The 21,451-nt window shown below is 37.6% G+C and overlaps 1 protein-coding gene across 2 annotated transcripts in view; it reads right to left on the reverse strand.

Annotated features, from left to right (window-relative positions):
• Positions 1-18,250, reverse strand: part of LOC131435331 (uncharacterized) — a 416,567-nt gene extending 398,317 nt beyond the window's left edge. For both annotated transcript variants that reach the window (XR_009230479.1, XM_058603098.1), the window contains exon 1: positions 17,280-18,250. The gene's annotated coding sequence lies outside the window, so the exon portion shown is untranslated. The remainder of the gene's footprint in view (positions 1-17,279) is intronic.
• Positions 18,251-21,451: the final 3,201 nt, after the last annotated feature.

Consider the following 21,451-nt stretch of genomic DNA (forward strand, 5'->3'; position numbering starts at 1 on the left):
TGAAACAGAAAAATTCCGATAATACTAGAATTCTGTGAAAAGACTATTGAAATTGGAAACTACGGTTATAAAAGTAACAGTTTATTTAACATTACCTACGGTATCAAAACCGATTAATGTTGCTTCAACGTCAATAAATTTATTACTACTCGATTCACTTACATGAAGTACATCTCATCAACTGAAAATTAATATCAACATTGATTGACTAAAACCAGGTTCGTATCGCACCATGTTCGAAAAGTGATTTCAGTGCTGAAAGGATACCTTCACAGATTGTATCTAAATTTGTACTTCAACATCACCGAACAAGCTCCCTTGAGTCACTGTGAAATCAGGTAGCACTCGATTCTAACCCATCGAACGGCGACTATCAGACAGGAGGTGATTGTGTGCCGCCAATCTGTCCCGAGAGTACTTTTTCAACACCGACGGGTCACACCCGTCCTTAGCTTTCAGGTGTGGATAGAACAAATATGGTTAGCAATGTTTGTCCCAGTATCTAACCAACCATTTTCACACCCGATTGGAAGCTATAGTCAAGCCATAAGAGGTAAATCAAACTTCGATGTAGTCATGAACGACCGGCGATATGCATGTTGGAGCGAACGATGGAATTGGCACTACTCGTAACCCATCGTATCGTGAAAATATAAATATTGAAAGTACATTCCGTTTACGATGTCAAGAGAAATTCATGATAGTCCGACCAACCATCAACCCCTATCCCTGTAACGGCCGAAGTCATTCTCAATAAATTACTTCTGAATCATTTCTAAACTAGAACTCTTCTGTTTAACGATAGACCTTTGGTGTTTTCACGATTCCAGCATTTATCATCTAAGCCTCTGGTGGTCTGAATTCACTTGAGTTCGAAAAACAGATCGTACTATTCTTAATGAATTTTTGAGCCTGATTTGAATAGAATAAAGGTTATATCCATTTGACTCGAATAGGCAATCTACACGATACTAGATCGAAAGTGCTGCCGGTGTTGCTTTTTCCTCCAAAATCTCACGGCCAGTAGGGGGTTAAAGCATGCTTCCGTAGTGCACGTCACGAACGTCAGAATTGAAAACTGGAGCAAGTGCTGTACACCCAATTCACATACCCATATAGCCAACCGAACCCAACCCAACCCATCTCGGAACGATCGTGAGTGAGAGATGCACAGCAGAGCGCAGCGGTATTCGGCAGCACGTCTAATATATTGGCATCATTATCATTCCGGGCGCAACGCGGTGTCTACGGGCATGTTTTCCATTCTTTACGCCGAGATGCAGCCTATCGCCGCCTCACTTGGGCCCTGAATCGTGAATATCGACGACGATTACCACCAGCTCACCGATTCCATTCCAGAAAACAGCCAAAGGGAAAGCTACTGGAGAGGCTGTTTTGTTTCTCCGAATACACGGCACCGATTGACAGCCTCCGAACCAAAACGGATGTTACGTGCTGCGAGTAGAAAGAACCCCAACACAACCAGTGCCGCTACGCTCGGACACGTTCCTTTTGGTCCGGAATATTGGGCACGTTTTCGCCAAGATATAACCAGTAGGCAAATTGCTTTTAAGATTTAAGCACTAGGAAAACAAATGAACAACTGTTCACAAGCTTTTGGGTTTGAGTGAGTTGTCAGTATGGGAAGGAGTTGAATTCGAGAAGCCTAATTTCTCGCAAATAGCTGCCAATTAGTAAGTCAATCATCCAGCAAACATGCAATTAAATGGGATGGAACCACTTGAAACGTCACCAAACTCTTGATACTGCATAATCAAAAAAAACTACTCCATCTTAACAGGCGCAGACACTCGAATGGATGAACGATGAACCGTGAGTCATCCCAAGTAGCAATCCGCATCTGGTTCTTATACGACCAAGTCCAAACTATGTTGCTACAAAAGCACGAACATTTTCCGTTCTTTGAAAAGACATTTTTGGAAGGCAACAGTTGAATAAATATTTTGGGGCTAGTGCTCCTTCCGATTACAGCGTGAAATGGTGATTATGAGATAAAATATTCTACCGCTGGGAGCCGCACATGCGCTTATTCTGAAATAAAAACACGAACGCGAGCGATCATCGGAAGCATATTTGGTGGGTAACTGTTGACTGTTGAAACAAGGATCCATACATATACGCCAGAGAACAGAGTGATGATTGCTTGACAATGGACTGTAGTTGACTGTAGTAGAGTACTTCCAAGCGGCCACGGAGGCTAAATACACTGAAAGAAAACGCCAACCGCATTTTGAATGAAACTTCATTCAATGCGATAAATAACTGAGAATTCCGACTATTGAATGATAATTTAATCCCTGAGAAGAGTTTATTCCTAATAATGAATTATAGAACAGTTCGAATAATTTTATGATGAGCGAAAAATGAGTTTCATACTCATTTCTTCTGATTTTCTTCCATCATTTATATGATTGGTATAAATATGTGGAATTGTATTACAATTGTATGTAAGTTTGCTAGAATCGAAATGAATTTGTTATATTATATTCCCGTAACAAAAATTTTTCCATGCATGTATTATTTTCATTTTGCAGTGTTTCATACAATCGAACACAGAAGAATTTTTTCTTTCGAAATTTAAATGAAACTTTGATGATTCGTAATGTTGAAGGAAAAATAACATACCATGATTTTATTATTAATTATCAGTGCGTTTCCTCCAATTGTTGAAATATTTTTGGATAACTTGTTAGAAAAGTCATTGACAGAATGTAAACAAAACGCATTTTTTAACCGAAGTTATATGTTTAAGGTTTTTATTTAATACGTATTGTGGTGGTGATACGAATTCAGTGATTAAGAATGGTGCTTGATGGAAATAGTGGAAAACCTGGTGTCAGAATACTTTGGTGAGTATTCAGTGAAGTAAGAGTCTGTAGTAGACTTAGAATTCACGTAATGTAAGGCAATTTCTGCTTTAGACAAACAATTATTGTGGCCAATTCTATTTTTCTAGGATTGTATTTTGCCCCCCTGATTTAAAAAATTCAAAGCCATTTTGAATCCGTATATCGGATCAATTATATTTTATTTGTATCTACTATCTTAAACAATCAGTTTGATAAGAGGAGACTTGCTCCGACCTCCGACCCTTATGTTTAATAGAAAATCAAGCCAAAGAACTGAATTGAAATGAATGACGACGCTTTTTAAAGAAAAAAAACTCAGATTTAATCAGTAGAATGAAAAATGATCAAAATTTGACAAGAAAGTTTTCATTCTACCATGGAGCTACTGCATACTCTTGGAATGGATCAAATCTGAGTTTTTTCTTTATACAAGGGTCTTTTTCCAGGATTGCTATGGAGATGAAAACAAATAAATCTCTGTAACTATATAGCAATGCAGAACTTGATCATCTGCATACTTTGCTGCAGATTTTTAGTGTACAAATGAATCATGTTCTTACTATCGATCAATTTTATTGTAAATAAAAATATTATTTTAAATAATCGTGGAAATTTATTTTAAAATCATTATTATTACAGACAATAAATAACAAAAATAAATCGAAGCGCTGGACGTGTTTACTTTATCCAAATTTAACTTTTCTGACTGCTTAAATGAATTTAGTGTGAAATCGTTTGGAAAGGTTATAACGGTTTTCAACAGTAATATAATTTGCATTTGAATGGAAACGGAAAAGTCGTGTATCTCACAGCAAACGATATTTTATATGAAATTGATACTTCCAACTCTAAAGTTTTCTTATATTTTCTTATATTAATAAACCATTGTATTTTTCATTTGACCAACCAATTCCGCAGCGGAAATAAGTGATTCTCAATCGGAACTATTCGGTTAAATACAATTTATTGTATTTTCCTATGTTGGTTTCTGCTGTTTAAGGGTGAATATATTTAAACTGTACACTTGATTCTTTTCCGAAAAATTGTTGAGGGGAAAAATTAAGCTTTCAATTGTTACGATACTTAACAACCTACACACTTCATTGTAAAAAGTTTGTGTACAATCCATTAAACACCCTGACGAAAATTAGTACGATAACTCGCCGACTCGCGCATAGTTTATACAGAATATTGAAATGTCTACTTATGATCAATGGAAAAGTTTCAATGAATATGTAACAATAAATCTTATGGTTTCTCTGCAACATTATCAGGTGTCTAAGTGGTATACGTGGAAACCTTGCTCTCGGCATCTTAAAACTAAAGCAGAGTACCTCATTAAATATATTATTTTTACTACCATGGAGTGGGAAGGTAAGTTTCTTGAAACAATATCAACTATTCAACCAATTGTCTTTCAGTTATTTTAGTCAAGGGCAAGAAGCCAGAAGAAACTATCTTTGATCCGCATACATACGACCAATGTTGTGACATGTTTTACAGTTCGGAATTTATTTCAAAGTAATGTTGCACGCTCGGTAATTTCTGGTGTAATCAGTGTAAGTGGATTTACATAAATTCGGCAATAAATCATTCGATTATTATGTACCGTTTTATCAACACCAAAAATACGACCAACTTCAAAAAGCAGATCAAAACATGAAAAAACTGTCGTCGTTATGGTTAGAAGCAAAGCCTTCCAGATGAATCGAGTGATAGTGCTGATCGGTTTGAAATATATTATTAATAATAATAATAATAATAACACGTATGCGAAAATAAACCAAATTTAAATTTGAACAAATATATTTTTATTTTTGTTAAATAAATGATTTTTATCTTCAGTGTTATTTGTATCTTCTTCTTTCAATGTTATTGTTTTTATTATTTCAGTGAAAATGTTTTTTAAAAAATCTTAATCTATTAAAAGAAAACAAATTGCAGCTTCAACAAATTCTATTCATTAAATTAACTTTTTTATGACTTTGTTACTATTTCAATAAAATAAATTGAAATTGCCCAAACTTAATTATTCGTACAATATTTCATAGTTTTATTAGGCCTCCTGCGGTTCAAATTTTGTAAACTGTAGTAACAGTTCGGCTGAAAAGTTCGTATCGTTTAATAGAAACACACATTTTTTTGCCAAAATTCGTTTTTATTATTCAACATAATTGCCATCAGAAGCGATACAGCGATTATAGCGATCTTCCAACTTTTCGATACCATTTTTGTAGTACGATTTGTCCTTTGCCTCAAAATAGGCCTCAGTTTCAGCGATTACCTCTTCATTGCTTCTAAATTTTTTACCAACGAGCATTCTCTTGAGGTCTGAGAACAGGAAAAAGTCACTGGAGGCCAAATCTGGAGAATACGGTGGATGAGGGAGCAATTCGAAGCCCAATTCGTTCAATTTCAGCATGGTTTTCATCGACTTGTGACACGGTGCATTGTCTTGATGAAACAAAACTTTTTTCTTCTTCAAATGAGGCCGTTTTTATATATCGACGAAAAAAATCGGTTATATTTCGATATAACAGCTCCAAACACTGCTCAGAATCATCAATTCGTTGTTGTTTTTGAACGATTGTGAGCTCACGCGGCACCCATTTTGCACAAAGCTATCTCATATCCAAATATTCGTGAATAATATGTCCAACACGTTCCTTTGATATCTTTAGGGTGTCAGCTATCTCGATCAACTTCACTTTACGGTCATTGAAAATCATGTTGTGGATTTTTTTCACGTTTTCATCGGTAACAGCCTCTTTTGGACGTCCACTGCGTTCATCGTCTTCGGTGCTCATATGACCAGTACGAAATTTTGCAAACCACTTACGAATTGTTGCTTCGCCCGGTGCAGAGTCTGGATAACACTCATCAAGCCATTTTTTGGTATCGGCGGCACTTTTTTTCATCAAAAAGTAGTGTTTCATCAACATACGAAATTCCTTTTTTCCATTTTTTTTTTCACAATAACAAAAGTAGCTTCACTCAAAATGCAATATCTCACAAACTAATAATCAGACAGCTGTCAAATTTATACACGTATCTTTTGAAGGTTGGTACTAACTGAAAATGGTATGGATTTAATTCTAGTGGCGCCCTCTCATAGAAACGATACGAACTTTTCAGCCGATCTGTTATTCCGAAGCGTGATGTCAAACAAAAGAACTAACCCAGAGCAATGAATCAAAAACTATATAATACTCGAAGGTCACATGTTTGACAGTCCTTCATTACAGTTTAAATATGCACCGTAAAACTTGTTTGAGGACAAAACCGTTCCCCCGTTCTGCCATACTCACATCGATATGACCAGAGTGGAGTGGCGATTCGGGGCCAACGAGTCTCCTCAATGAACAGAGTGCCAAGGGCAACACATCCCTCGCCATCGGTGAATTGAATCATCGTCCATTCGGGCTCCCTACGAAAAGCTGAACAAAGAACAACATCAACTTTGTCCGAAACGAAGTAAAACCAACACATCGTCAGTTCAGGTCAATTCCCAGAAGTTCCAACATTATTCACCAATTCCGTGCACATCCGAACTGAAATGAGACCTTGCGGGTCAGAAGGGTGCAAATGGGCGTATTAATTCCCTTCCGAATAATCGGTTCCCCGTTATAGACTAGGGTTCGCCGGTTGGGACTGGAACATTGAATCGTCGCAATCGATTACCGCCCGGGGAAACGTAAAAGTTCGCTACTGTCATATGTTTGGTTTGTTTGAAGTCTGACAAATTGAGGGTCGCTTTCCTTTTGATGTACCCGACATCGGGCCGCCTAGACAAACATAAGTGAGTTATCGTGAATGTGCTTACTGGGAAAAGTGGTTTGTTTCAGTATTTTGGTGGCCTGACCGAGTGTACTGATTTGAACCAAAGCCTAGTGGGTTATTATCGCACGAGAACATTGTCGTCCGTGCCATTGTAGTAAATCTTCGCCAAAACATTATAGCTTGGGTATAGCGAACAAACACGTTGCAGCCATAAAGTAAATTATGTTCTCACATATATTTTTCCTAATCGCCCTGGCACGTCAGCGGCTTCATAAACTCAGCTGGGAATGAAGGTAGTCAGGCAATTCAGATGCAGGCTGAGACTCCATCAATTCAGTTCCACCTTCCCAAAGTCGCGCACTTGTTGAAAGCCACTCACGTTCGGGCCATTTCCTATAGCGGCTGGAAAGCAATTCAACTGCTCACGTTACGGCCATAATTCAACCCTCCAGCTAGCGTACAGGAATCGAACTGTTATCAGCGCCTCTCGAAGCCTCTATCGAAGATCCAATCACATCGATTCGGCGATGAATGTTTGTCGGAAAAGAACTCTTCAATCTACCTGACCGGGTACAGATTTGATCGAGCTTCCACAAGGCGCTGAATTGATGACGTCGTCGGTCTCTCTCCGGTAGAAAGGCATTTTATCCGGATTCACCGAGCTGTGAATAATAGATGAGTTTATTGCTTTTGCTGCCAACGAATGACAGCACACTGGTAAATTTGGCTCCATTCCTGTCACATTTATATGCTATCTCACTTTCGATAATCAACTTCTTCGATCTAAAGATATATAATAAAACGATTAGCTTGTCATGCTGAGTGACATTAGGTGCTAACCGTTCGTACAGATTCGGCGTAAATTCTGTAATGTGCTACTTGGGAAGTAATTTACGTAACTTTCTAGTATCTCCAAAAGTCTAAGTTCCTATAAACAGTTACCTTAAAGAATCGCTCCAACTAGTCATGTTTTATTTAAATTTTGCTCTCACTCTTCCTCGGCTTCCAGATCACGTTCTAAAAGGCCAACCATGAGACAGCAATTTCAGCCACACCGATCTCCTAAAGCAACGAATCACCGCTCCTCGATCCGACGACCGCATTCCGTGCCGTTCGGTGTCAGTATTTTTAACCCCAAGAAAAGAAAACAAATTGTCAGCCAACCAACCAACCAACCAACCAACCAACCAATCGACCGACCGGGAGGGTGACAAACAGACGACGACCGAATTTCCTTCAAAACACGCGAATCATGTATGCCATTCACTTCCATGTCAAATCTTGAATTATTTCTTCGTGTTATCCTGCTGCTACTGAAATCCTTCGCCGCCACACGAACAAAATACGAGCAGAAAAACAATCCCCCACATCACATCCGACCAACACCGGCAGAGGTCGTGCACCATCGCATTTGTTTTACTGATTGATGGTCGCGGAACGAAGCGCGTGACGGAGGCTGAGCTGAGCTGAGACAACGTGATCCGGGAAAAACTTTGGCTCTGCTGCAGCTATCGATATCATCTCGTATATCGAGTACACACACACATACACCCAAACACACACCAGCGGAGCTTTCGGTTTCGGGTTTTTGCGCTAGACGAAAACGGGGTGGGGACGCTACTCGCAGTAGGGAGAACCGGTTCCTGCTTGAAAACTGTTCAACGATTTCTACTCACGAGACGACGGCGGTGACGAGACGAATAAATCAAAACTCACGCTTGAATCAATCAACTTTATCGTGTTTTGTAGGACACAATGCAATTTCGAAAGACTGAAAAACATACACTGATTATTACAATAGGTAAAAGCAAATTGACAATTATAAGATAACCGTCATTCAAAACTGACGAAAATGACGAAGTATCAATGTTACTCTCGGGAGCGGGTCATATCGCCGAAAGCCATTTCGCCGAAAGTCGTTTCGCCGAATGCCATTTCGCCGAAAGTCGTTTCGCCGAATAAGTCATTTCGCCGAAAGCGTCATATCTCATGCATGTTATGTCTTCTGTATAACTGATGTGGCGCAGCCACATAACCGAAGCCAACTGAGTCGGCCGCCGACCCGCCGTCGGAAGCGGTGGCTTCTTGCATACAAACCTATAACCGCCTCGTTTGTCCGGTCTACTCATAGCTAGGTTTCTTTGCTTTAGTTAGGTCCGAACGAGCAATAGCGAGGTCGGACAGCACATGAACCAAAACGATGTGGCGTAGCCGCATTAGATATTTTTTTCATTTTCACTTAATAAACGGAAAATACCACCTACATTTACCTGGTAGATACATCTATGCAATTGCTTTGATGATTAGTAGCTAATAGTCAACAAGTTTTCTTGGGAACTACAATGGTAGGACAACAAAACGGGCGTTAACGCTATCATCTTTCGTTTGTCTTTAATTTAAATCAATTCTAATTACGATTTCAAGACGTTTTCAGGATTCGGCGAAATGACCCTTTCGGCGGAATGGCTTTCGGCGAAATGTCATTCGGCGAAATGGCTTTCGGCGAAATGACCCTGATCCGTTACTCTCACAAACTGTGAAAACACGATCCATGTTCAGTCGACAACTCAATCGGAACAGCAGCTCATTGATTTTAGCTTTCGGGCAATGTCGAGATTCAAACGAAAAGTGAACTGAATTCGTCCACGTCTCTTGCCGGCAAATATTTCTTTTTACGATAACTAAAATAAAGGCTTCAATTTAGTTTTCATATGGTCACTCTGGGGGTCCAATTTTCGACGGTCCACTTCTCAAAATAACGTTATCGTTGAAATGTTCTTTCAATAAGTCGATTGTTTCGGCCGCAGTATGACAAGTGGCACCGTCCTGTTGGAACCACATCGCGTTCAAATGCATATGTTGAAGATTTGGCAACAAAAAATCATTGATCATGGTTCTGTATCGAAAGAAGGACCGATGATTTCACCATTTATCGGGATGCATCGGTAATTTTTGAAAGGCGTCTGGATTATTGGAATTTTGCGAAAAAAAGCGGATCTTCGTCCATATGTTTAAGTGACCAATAGCTGAATTCACGGCGCATACGATGATGGTGTAACTTCAATGCTTGCACCAATTGAATTTTGAATGGCACCAAACCCAAGCCTTTACGCAAAATTTTCCATAAAGAAGCCCAACTTCTTGCACACGACGATGAATCGATAAATTGTCGTTTTCTTTGACACTGGAATGAATGACAGCAATATTGCTTTCTGTTCTCTATCAACAGTTTTCATTGAACACTGATTTTGAAAATAAATTTCCTCGATTTGGAAGGTTTGTTCGAGATTTAACTTATTCATAATGATTCGCCAAACAGGGATGCCAGGTCATTTTCCGTACCCCAATAGCAGTTCGAAATGAATTTGGTGAGCAAAAAATAAAAAGTCTCACTACCCATTTTCCGTACCATTATAGCAGATCGAATTCAATGTAGTGAGCAAAAACAAGGAGGTCTCACTACCAACACGCTCACGCCTTTTTCCTCAACCGCTCTGTACTTTTTGGTGCTAAACTGTGCTCGATTTCCAAAATCTGTGATTTATTCAAGAATCTGTGAAAATCTGTGATCATTTTCAGAAATCTGTGAAAATCTGTGTCATTTTTAAAATCTGTGCAGAAAATTCAAAATCTGTGAAACACAGATTAATCTGTGAACCTGACATCCCTGTCGCCAAACAATATACTGAGTAGAGACGTCACTTTACACTGTCGAAACAACTTTCAGACAATAGAGTAATCCCTATTAAGAAAACAAACCTCTTTTCAAAAAACACCCGTTTTTGCTAAACTGGTCAGTAGACAACAAATATACAGGAATCAGTATCCGTTTGCCGACCTTTCGAACATTGTGTTAGCTTTTACTGAACATCACCGAGACACCATCTAATGTCACCAAAAAGGAAAAAGATTTTGATACTAAAATCAAACATTATTGACTTTCCGTATATGCTTTAAAATATTGTTAATTGCCAACGTTCCGAAGATTTATAGCATCGAAACGCAACAAATTACCAAAAGTCATAATACAAATATAAAAGGGTTGTACCAGTTTCCAGTTTTGTTTTATTATGATTTCATCGGCCCCCAGTCACGACGCCATCTTGTTGATAACTAAATTGGAACTTCAAAATCAGCTGATTGCAACGTAAACAAGGAAGTAGTAATGCAATTGTTTCACGGTTTACCTTGTTTATTGCACGAAAATTATAGAATTTTGGGTAGATTCTCTCACAATAACTTGTCGGTCTACCTAAAATAAAGCAGATAGTGTTTTGGAACATCAAGTGGAAGTAATTTGCACAATTTGAGAGTTTTGATGAGTATCAAATCATCGCAGTGTTTGGGGCTCAAAACGCGAGGGGCTCAACGTTATCGGTGTACTTTCAAATGGCTGGTGCTGGTGGTGATGGAAAACTATTTCGACAACAGTTTGTTAATTGATACCTTAATTGTCAACGTTTCGAAGATTTATTGCATCATAATATAAAAAACAAAAATGGTTGTAATAGTTTCTAGTTTTGTTTTATTATCATTACATGGCTACTCTGATGGAAAATGCTTGCAGGGTTGTGCTTGCCTGACAATTAGGGTAACAGAGGTATTTTGGCCCACTTTAGGATTGGTTTTATTTTGGCCCACTTTGAATAAATATCCACCTAATGTTGTAATATCTTTGAAAAACCCTTCCGCAATAGGTAATTTAATGTGTTTACCTTCAAATTTATGTAACATGAGTTACTTCACATCAATTAAATCCGATAAAATCGATAAAGTTTGTTAGGTGGGCCAAAATATATGCAGTGGCCAAAATACCTCTGTTACCCTATATCATGTTATTTAAGGAATCATGTTTTAATGTGACGTTTCTGAATACGAAATAATGCAAAAGAAAAACATGTTATTTCGCTTAAAACATGAAATCAGAATTATATTATGCTCTCACTATGAGTTAAAACGAGTTTTAACTCTGATTTCATGTTTTAAGATAAATAATATGTTTTTCCTTTGCGTTATTTTATATTCAGAAACGTCACATTAAAACATGTTTTCCCCAAAAAACATGATATAATTGTCAGTCAAGCACAACCCTGCAAGCATTTTCCGTCATTTTTCGACTATGTCAATTAACAAGCCGCTGCCGAAATAGTTTTCCATCAGAGTAGCCATGTAATGATAATAAAACAAAGCTAGAAACTATTACAACCATTTTTGTTTTTTTGTATTATGATGCAATAAATCTTCGAAACGTTGATGGTACTGTTGTACAAACGATGATGTTTTCGAATGAAGCTGTCAAAATACATACACTGAAAATCATCTCTACCTATTTTTTGAGGAGAAATCACTTATTGTCGAGCTCTTCTATAAGCTACTCAAAATTATGTCGTTATCTACTCAAACTTTGAGTTGATCGGTAAAAATGGTTATCGTGCTTTATTATAGCATAACACTTGTACTAAAGTTACATTTACCTAAATTTCAAGCTCATCACTCGTTACCTAAAATTGGGGAGATGTACTTTAGTTGATCTTGAGTAGGTTTTGACCCAAAATCAGGTGGCGGCTGGTGAGAGTGTAGGAATGTTTATTCTCCAGTGAATTTTTGTTTATTTGTAGTTGAAATTCGAATAATCAAAGACTATTCTGTTTGAAATAGGGGGAAAAACATTGATTTCTATCAATTAGAATTTCAACCATTATTTTTAATACTCCGCTTGAGAATAAATCTAAGGTTTTTGCTTTCAGAATGACCTACAGATTGATATAATTGACCTTACTTGTTGACACCGCTTTGAAATAATTGGTCTGGCCGTTAATTCCACCCAAGTAGTTGTTTAAACCTTTAATTTCGATTACGAAAATTGATGACATAATCTCACTTAGCATCAATATTTATATAAAGTTTAGAAGAAATTAAAGGTTTACTTTTTATGCAAAAGTTGAATGAATGCAAAAGTTTTACCCATTCCGTAGGTTTGTTTAAGGAAAAAATACTGTGTTAATAACTGCGGATTTAATACACGATTCCTGTATTGCTCTACACTCTCATTGAACATAACTCAAAATTGAGTGACACACCACTCAAATTCATTCAAAAGTGCACGTACTCTGAACTTGAATTACCAACTATCTACTCATTTTTGAGTAAAGGACGAAGCTGTCAAAATTTGAGTATATTTTACTCAAAATAAGGAATTAATATTTTTTTCACAATTTAAGTGAATTTATCTCAAAATTTGAGTTTTTTGCACTCAAAATAAATAAATTCTTTCTCGTTAATGTTTATATAAAAGGATTCCCTAATTAAAATCATTCTTCTCTCTTTTAAATAGGAAGGGCAAAAAGTTATTGAAAATTGTTCAATTTGGCCGCATTGGAGTCAAACTGAACGATTTTGATATTCTTATGTAGGATCTCTCACTTAGCATAATTGAAATCACAAAATTACTATTGAACACATCTATGATTGATGATACATGATTTCAAAGCCGGATCTAGAAACGGTAATGAGAAACGATGTATTCTTGCATTCTTAAATTCGATAAGAATATTCCGAAAATTAAAACACACTGAACTGCTAGAAGTATTTTTTTCACTCAAATGTTTGAAAACTCAACGCTTACTCTAATGTGTGAATAAATGCGAGAGAACTCATGGCCTTAGTAAATTTTACTCAAATCCATACTCAAATTTTGACATATTATTCCAGTTTATGAATTTAAGTAAACATAACTCAAACCATGAGTTATGTTCAAAGAGCGTGTATGTGATAATTTGGTAACATCATCGTTTTCTTGGTACATAAAGTGAAACAAGAAGGCGCGGAGTTGATTTGAGTTTTGCGTTTGAAAGCCAATAACAAACAATATTTCATGCGTATAACGTAATCCAAGTGTGAACAGTTTTAACTTTATATTACTATATTTAAAACATGTTATATTCTGCAAGTGCGAACATAGTATTAAACCTCGTTTTAACTCATAGTGCGAACATAGTATAAGAGTGTATATTATACAGGGTCCGGCACTCGAAGTGTAACCAATTAAAAAGGCCATAAATTCAGTTTGGAAAATTACTTTTACTTAATTCAAAGTACAAAATGTGTAAAAATAATACAAAATTCAGAATCAATTCACTTTTGCTCGATATGACCACCTTTTGCCTTGACTATGGCCTTGAGACGGTCAAAAAACGAATCGCAAGCTGCCGAATGTGACTTGCAGGTATTTAGACCCACTCGCGGACAATAACTTTTTTCAGTGCCTCGAGACTGGTGTATCGTTTAGTTCGGACTTTGCTCTCCAAAATGGCCCAAAGAGAATAATCCACTGGATTCGCATCTGGTGAATTCGAGAGCCATTGTGTGGACGTGATGAAGTTCGGAACGTTGTTTTTCAGCCATTCTTGGTTCACTCGAGCTTTGTGAGACGGTGCCGAGTCCTGCTGAAACGTCCATGGTCTGCCACCGAAATGTTTGTCTGCCCACGGCTTCAAAGCAACCTCCAGAATACTTTCCCGATAATATGTCGCATTTACCTTGACGCCAGGCTCGAAGGTCTGAAGTTGGTTACACTTCGAGTGCCGGACCCTGTACTACCAATTAAAAGCCTTCTAACTGGGCCTAGCAGTTGCGAACTAGAAAGAGAACTAAGAAATATTTTTTAAAGCACTGCACGACAGGGAAAATCAAATACGTGGGAACATTGATTAAATAGGCGATAATTAAACTGAAATTGCATCACAAAAGAATATTTTGCAAAATTACACTATTCAACTGATTATCTCCAAAGTTTCCGGGAATCAAATCAAAGAATTTATTTAACTTTTCCCATGTTGTTTGACCTTTCTCTTAACACTTCTCATAAGGTCTTGCACAACGTTTAGACCAACATTTATTTTTTTTTTTGAATGAAAATTCATTTTATCCGAATCCGACTTCCGGTTCCGGAACTAATTATCAATTTCATTAGTATTTTTTCACGAATGATGGTCAAAAACATAATAAACTCTTCTAGTTTGCACATATTGTTAATTTGTGGGCATGAACACTTAATTCGGCACTACTGATCCTTCCTTTTCCTGTTCCGGAAGCACCGAAAGTAGTGAATAAAAACTCAAAAATCGAATTCACTTCGATATCTCTGCGATGATTGAACTGATTTTCACAAATCTTGATATGAATTAACGCTCATATTATCTTTGAAGCTACTGTGAAATTTCATCCGGTTCCGACCTCCGGTTCCGCAGTTACAGGGCGATGAATGTCAAAGTTTTCAAATCACCATATAGAATGACAATATGTACAACACCGGTGCGTGGTTCTTTGTTCTATTTCGTACACGTTATCAAGAAAACGAAACGATTACGGATGTCTGTTACTAATGTGTGATATTGATAAAAGACGATCGATTCGATACTGGAACCGGAATTCTAAAATCGGTGTAGCCGAAATCAGTTAAATTCACCTGAGCAGTGCGGTTGATAAAAGTTTTACCTATTTTATAGTAATTGTGACCGAAAGAATAAAAGAATGTCAATGAATTGAAATTTATTTGAAAAAAATATGCAATTTTCACAGCCAGTAGTGCAGTAATCCCGTGCTAGTGGTGTAGTGATGTCATTACTAATAACAATAATAGTAGTAATAATAATAATAATAATAGTAATAATAATGCTACTACATGTTTTATGCTGCTGATTTATGCTGTTTAGCTTGACTTAACATATGTAGATCATTTAATTGGTTTAATCGAAATAGAGCATAAGATAGTAGGTCTAGGTTTAACTACACAGTTCGAAAAAATCTTGTGATTTTTCATCTTATAAGATGCACATAAATGGAGCGTCATGTTTCACACAAACTCATATTCAAATACATGTAAATGTGATTTGAAAATTAAATGATTTGTATCGAATAAAAAATAACAACAGATGATCGATAGATTACAGCGCGGCTTGAACCGAGAAACATTGGATCTCAAAGCACGCCGCTAATCAACTTAACCACAAAAGCACATGTCTGCCTTATGAATAATTGATACATATAAATCCATACAGCGGCACTTGGTAGCCGAATGCAAATTACACTCGGAATCAGTAAAATTCTGCACGAAAGGAATATTGCGTCACTTGACAAGTTAAGTGATTATGGAGTGTATCGTTTGTAGAATTATATTACCTGTAAAATTCATAATTTTTTTCTGTGTAGGTTCAAAACTGTTCCAATTTGGGGGTCATATTTGTTGCTGACAAACGAACCATCGGCTATTCCGGTCATCTGAATCCGGTTTCGGAAGAATTGGAGAAATGGTGATTAAGAACTGCAAAAAGAATCTCACTCACTTTTATTCAAGATGGCCAAATCGATTTTCACAAACTTATAGGTTCGAAAGAAAAGTCTTACAGTTCCATACGGAATTCCTAAATTTGTTGTGGATACTACTTCTGGTTCCGGAACTACAGGGTAAACGGGATTTGTAGAATTTGTTAGATTAAGTCAGAACAACCTTTCCTATTTCTATTCAATGAACAGTTGTTTTTACGAATTCCACAGTAATATTTATGATGTTATGAGTACTATGAGAAAGGCATCTTCATACCATTAGGTAGATTAAAACTGGTTCATTTTTGTACTTGCGAGATTGTCGAATATTAAATGAAGTCGAACAAAAAAAGAAGAAAGAGCGGAATAAGCAAGCAAGAGAATGATGCAATTTCGCCTGGACAATTTTGACAGCAGCCGGAATGCAAGCAGGCTTCTGCCGATTTCCACAATGCGCAATAAGATTACAAAACAATTGAAGTTTGCAATGAGATATAAACAGGTGGAAAACGATAGTATTACTGACGAATTGCTGCTTGAAATAAATGGCGACAAGGGACACGAACGAAGTAAGTTCACCACCACCGCCTGGTGAACGACCACGATAGGTTAAAGCCGGGTATAAATAAATGATGTACAATGCAATACAATTCACCACCACCTGTGTTAATTTTGCCAATAATTAGCTCAATCACAGAGAACAAACATCCAAGTAGAGATTTCAATTTGTGTAAGAAATTAAACGATCTATCACCAAGTAGCAATTCTCCTGTAGAGGCGCTTCGAGCAGCCCAGTAATCCCTTGTGGGCACTTGCGTTAGAGCTTTCATACAATGGTAATCCATGCGTGCAAGGTCGTGCGCAACGGTGTTTTTGAACGGATTTTTATTGGTGTGTTTTAAACAGCTTTTTTGAAAAAGTTATAATCCCCGGTTATTTCATTAGACATAACGAACATGCAGTATTTGAGTTATACAATTTATTGAAAGTTGATACGCATTAACAGCCAGCTATTTAAAAAATCAATTATTTCAATTTGTAAGAAGCTGAAGCTGATTATCATTAAATCATAGCAAAAAATTCCTCGTCTATCTCAACAAAACAGTAGAAATACAACAACTTCTTTTTCTACTGCATTCTAGACGAGAAACGTCTGTCGTCCAAATTCATCGCAGTCTTGCTCAAATCCCTTCAAGATGCACAGTGAATCCGTATGAAGCATCGAACAACGCTGTTAATCCAATCTATAAGCAAACATAAGAGTCTTCCTCTTTGTTTCGAAGTTTACCGACTAATCTCCTTTACCTGCTGTCAGCGCCGGAATCTCCGTTTTCCTTCGTGTTCACAATCGGCAAACTCACTTGTTCTTCTTCTTAGCCAGAGACCGGAAAATCACTTTCGTCTAGATGTACATACTCGCCGGCACTTGGCCCACTTACTGCCGTATCCGGTTCCGTTAACTCCGTAATCCGAACCATAAACTATCATCAGAACGTCTTTCCACTTCCCCTCACTCCAGTCGTTCAGGCAGTTTGTTAAGCACACTACTTCCGGAGCGTTGGTTCAAGTAGCACTTAATTCTTTAGACTGGAAGAATTTCTCGAAATCAGATACCGCTCCTTTGGCTGTGTTGTGGTGGGAGTGACGGAAATGGCGAAATTGAGAATTAATCCTTCAACTACATGTTCACATCTTCCCGCACGGCTAATCTCAGCAAGCAACATTTCCCCAAAGCACAACAATAATCCGAAACTTATTCCTTCTTCTTCAACTACTTTCCGCCGTATCACTTTACGATAACAGGATCAACTATAACGATTAAACTAACTGCTTCGGGACGTGTTAATAATACATAATGTTGTCGTTGATCCTCGCTTGTCAGTTGGACTGCGGAACAGTGGGACCATACCTGAACCGAGGCCACTACGTTTCGCCGAAAATGAACCTCACGCAAATCATCATTTCGATCACGTATCCCCCGGTGAACGAGTTTCGCACGAGTCGCACTAATGAGGAACCCCTCGGGAAAACGGTCGACCTGCCCAAACAAATTGTTTCGCACAGTGGTGGCAGATTCACCTGCGTAAAACTCCGTGGACCATAACCACCCTCACGTCAAAGTCCATCACCCGTCCGCGGCGGCAAAATCGTACCAGATAACCGAGAAAACAACAACTATAACAACAGCGGATTGCTCCAATCAACCGACTGGAATGCCGTTCCGGTCCCCCCTTCAAGGCAGCAAGACCAGTTTCGCGTTCCGCACCGTTCGGAGCTATCCTGTAGACTGAAACCACCGAACCAAATGGCTTCGCAATGTGGCCTTTGGAGGAAAATTCAAAACCGTCCCGATGCTAAATGAGTAGCTGACGTTTTGCCACTCTCCGGAGAGCAGTGCGTAGTGGCACAGAAAGCACTTCCAACCGGTAGTTCACTGGCATCCTTTCCGGTTGAGAGGATGCTATCTGAGTCGAGCGAGAAGGAGCGAAGGATGCTGCTTGGTTGATGATTGCGGGATGATGTATGTAGAGATATATCTGAGCACGGTGGTTGAAATGTGTGAAAAAACTTGAAGTCAAAATGTTTTCGGAGAATCGAATGCAGAATTGAAAAAATTTTCGGATGAAAATCTGAAATATATTTTTACGGAAGCACATGTAATTACATTAATTTCTTAAATGTGCTTTCCCGGAATTCATGTCTGCTCAACGCAAAGAGCAGTTTCACGAATTAGAGAAGTTCTGGCATTATCACCTAAAATTGAGCAGCTCCAGTAAATAACAGCAGAAAAAATTGGATCAATTTTGATGAATCTTTGCACAGTATTCAATACGATAAACCATTTATTTTGTACACGGATGGAGAGACTGATTTTTAAAAAAGGATGATAGTATGTTTGCATGAAAGTTTCTTCAAATTTGTAACTAGGAAATTGTTATTGAATTTGATCAGTATCTAACGAGGAAAACAGATTGGAAAAATGACATACGAATACAACTATATGTAATGAAAACCACGAAAAAGCTTCCGCAAAGACGGAAAGCTAGTTGCTACCCGGGGAAACTGTTTTGCCAATTAAACTAGTTGTCTCAAGGTAGGTTTATAAATTCACCAACTGACAAGATCAACCAACTAGGTGAATTTATCAGTAAGTTTTACAAAAATTTGCACCTTGTTTTGCCATCACTTGAATGAAATTGAAAATTTTACTTTTATTATGCTATAATAAAGGAACCGGAGATCAGATCCGGTTCAACTTTTCGGAGACTTTTCAAAGAATTTCAAGACCTTTTATCTGCATCTTAGTTTGTAAAAATCGATTTCAAAGAAAATTAAGTGCGCATTTTCTCATAAATTTGCACATATTGCTTTGTAATTCCGGAACCGGAAGTCGAATCTAGATAATATTTAACAGCAGTATATGGGACCATAAGACCTTTCACACGCATACAATGATCCGTATCCGTCGTTGCTGAGATATCGCTGCGGTCTTCTTCTGTCAACTCTGTTTTGTCTTTCTCATTTATAAAGACTTACTTACTGTGAAAGTCGACTTCACGAACCGATGTCCGGAGATCCGCAAATCGCAAAATGTCTCTATGTGTGTATGTACACTCCAAAAAAATTTGAATTTTACAGGTGACTTAATCCGTCATACGATGTAATTCATAAAGACCTTATTTGTCAAATGACGGAAAAATTTATTTGTAATGACTTAAAGTTAGCTTGAATTTTACTGGTTTGACTGTAACTTGCGTTCTGCTAGCAGGTGCGACTGTATGTATTTAAAGGCACCTTTTACCAGCAAAGCAGATGCATGCTTCTGTGGCTCAGTCGAATAACAGACGTACTTGCGATCCAATGATTCTCGGTTCAAGTCGTGGCGGTTGCTATCAGTATTCTTTTTTTTTTTTTTATTATTTCAATGAATTTCATGGCATGGAGTTTTAGACACAATATTAAATGTTCTTCGACGAAAAATTTTGCGTGAACTGCGACGCTCTTATGTGCATCTAATAAGATGTGAAACCACAGGGTTTTTTAAAGTGTGTAGATGTAGGAGTAACGTAAATGTGCACACAATTCTCTTCGACATGGCTAAATGGATTTTTACAATCCTAGACTAGATTTTCTGTTTTCATTCCCACAATCTTGATCTAAAATCCAAGGCCAGAATCGAGGTCCAGAATTCTAGAACTGAAAACATATTTCAAAACTTGATTCTGAGTCTGAAAGTTGTAACCGAAATTAGGAACTTGGATCAGGATCTTGATTCTAGACCTCGACTCTGGAACTAAATTTCGCAATTGAATTCTGGACTAGCATGTGATCTTTGAAACTGAATCTCGGAACTGAAATTGAGGTTCAGACCAGACATAGAAACTTCTGTCCGGTTTTCAGATTTTGAATCCAGTTTCAGAATTCTAAAACTAATCTGAACCTGAAGTTCTGGAACTTCAAACCGAAATCCAGGACCAGACCAGAATATCCATAATTCAGTTCTAAAATGCATTCCTGAATCCAGATTCAGAATTCAGTTCTAAAATGCAGGTCTCTAACTTGCTTCCAAAATTCAGCTCCACAAGTGTAATTGGATTCAGAAACTAGGTTCTGAAGATTTTGCAACTGAACTCCGGACCCGAGTTTTGATTCCGAATTGGAAAACGTAAATCTGGACCGGAATTGTGTAAATAACACTCTACTACAGATCGGAATCCAGATTCTGAGTTCAAAGCTAGGATTCAGGTTTAGAATTCATTGCGCGAACCAGAAATTTGGCCTCGAATGCAGTTTAGAACATAATAGGTTTAATGATCAGCTCTACAACCCAGATCCAGAATCTAGTATCAAAATTGAGCTGCAGAATTCAGGTCCAAAATTTAGTTGCATCATTCGACTTCAACATTCGATTCTAGAATTTCATGTCCAGAATTTAGATTCTTTAACATCAAAGAAACTGAATCATCCATTTTATTCGTATTCACGTCATCCAATTATGTCTCCGACATTACCCATTCGCTTTTTTTTGGGATTGATGTGAATTAACTGACACAATCCATAGATTTACAATACCATTAATTGTTTTCCACATTCTAGGGAGACAAAACATAACAACAATGTCTTGCAAATGGCGTTAACTTTCCGTCTGCTTAGCGGTTCAAATTGTTCTGTTCAAGTATGCATTCTATTTGAACTACTCTGCACTGACCAGTCGAAGACGAAACGTACGGAATAGTACAGGGTCCGCCATGTAACTTTTTTTTTCTTTAACATGCAATAAAACACAAACGGTTCATCCAATTCAAAATTTATTTTTTCATATTAAAGTACAATCCTTCCGATTAATTGTGGAATATAATTTCATTCAAATGGCTGCCTCGGCTGTTTTTTTGTTTGTCTATTCACAAATCGAATGAGAGCATTTGCGGTCCATACCGTCTAAATAGGATTTCAAAACATTTGTTCACGATTGAATA

Source organism: Malaya genurostris, chromosome 1, assembly GCF_030247185.1.
Source record: "Malaya genurostris strain Urasoe2022 chromosome 1, Malgen_1.1, whole genome shotgun sequence".
In the NCBI taxonomy this organism is placed as follows: Eukaryota; Metazoa; Arthropoda; class Insecta; order Diptera; family Culicidae; genus Malaya; species Malaya genurostris.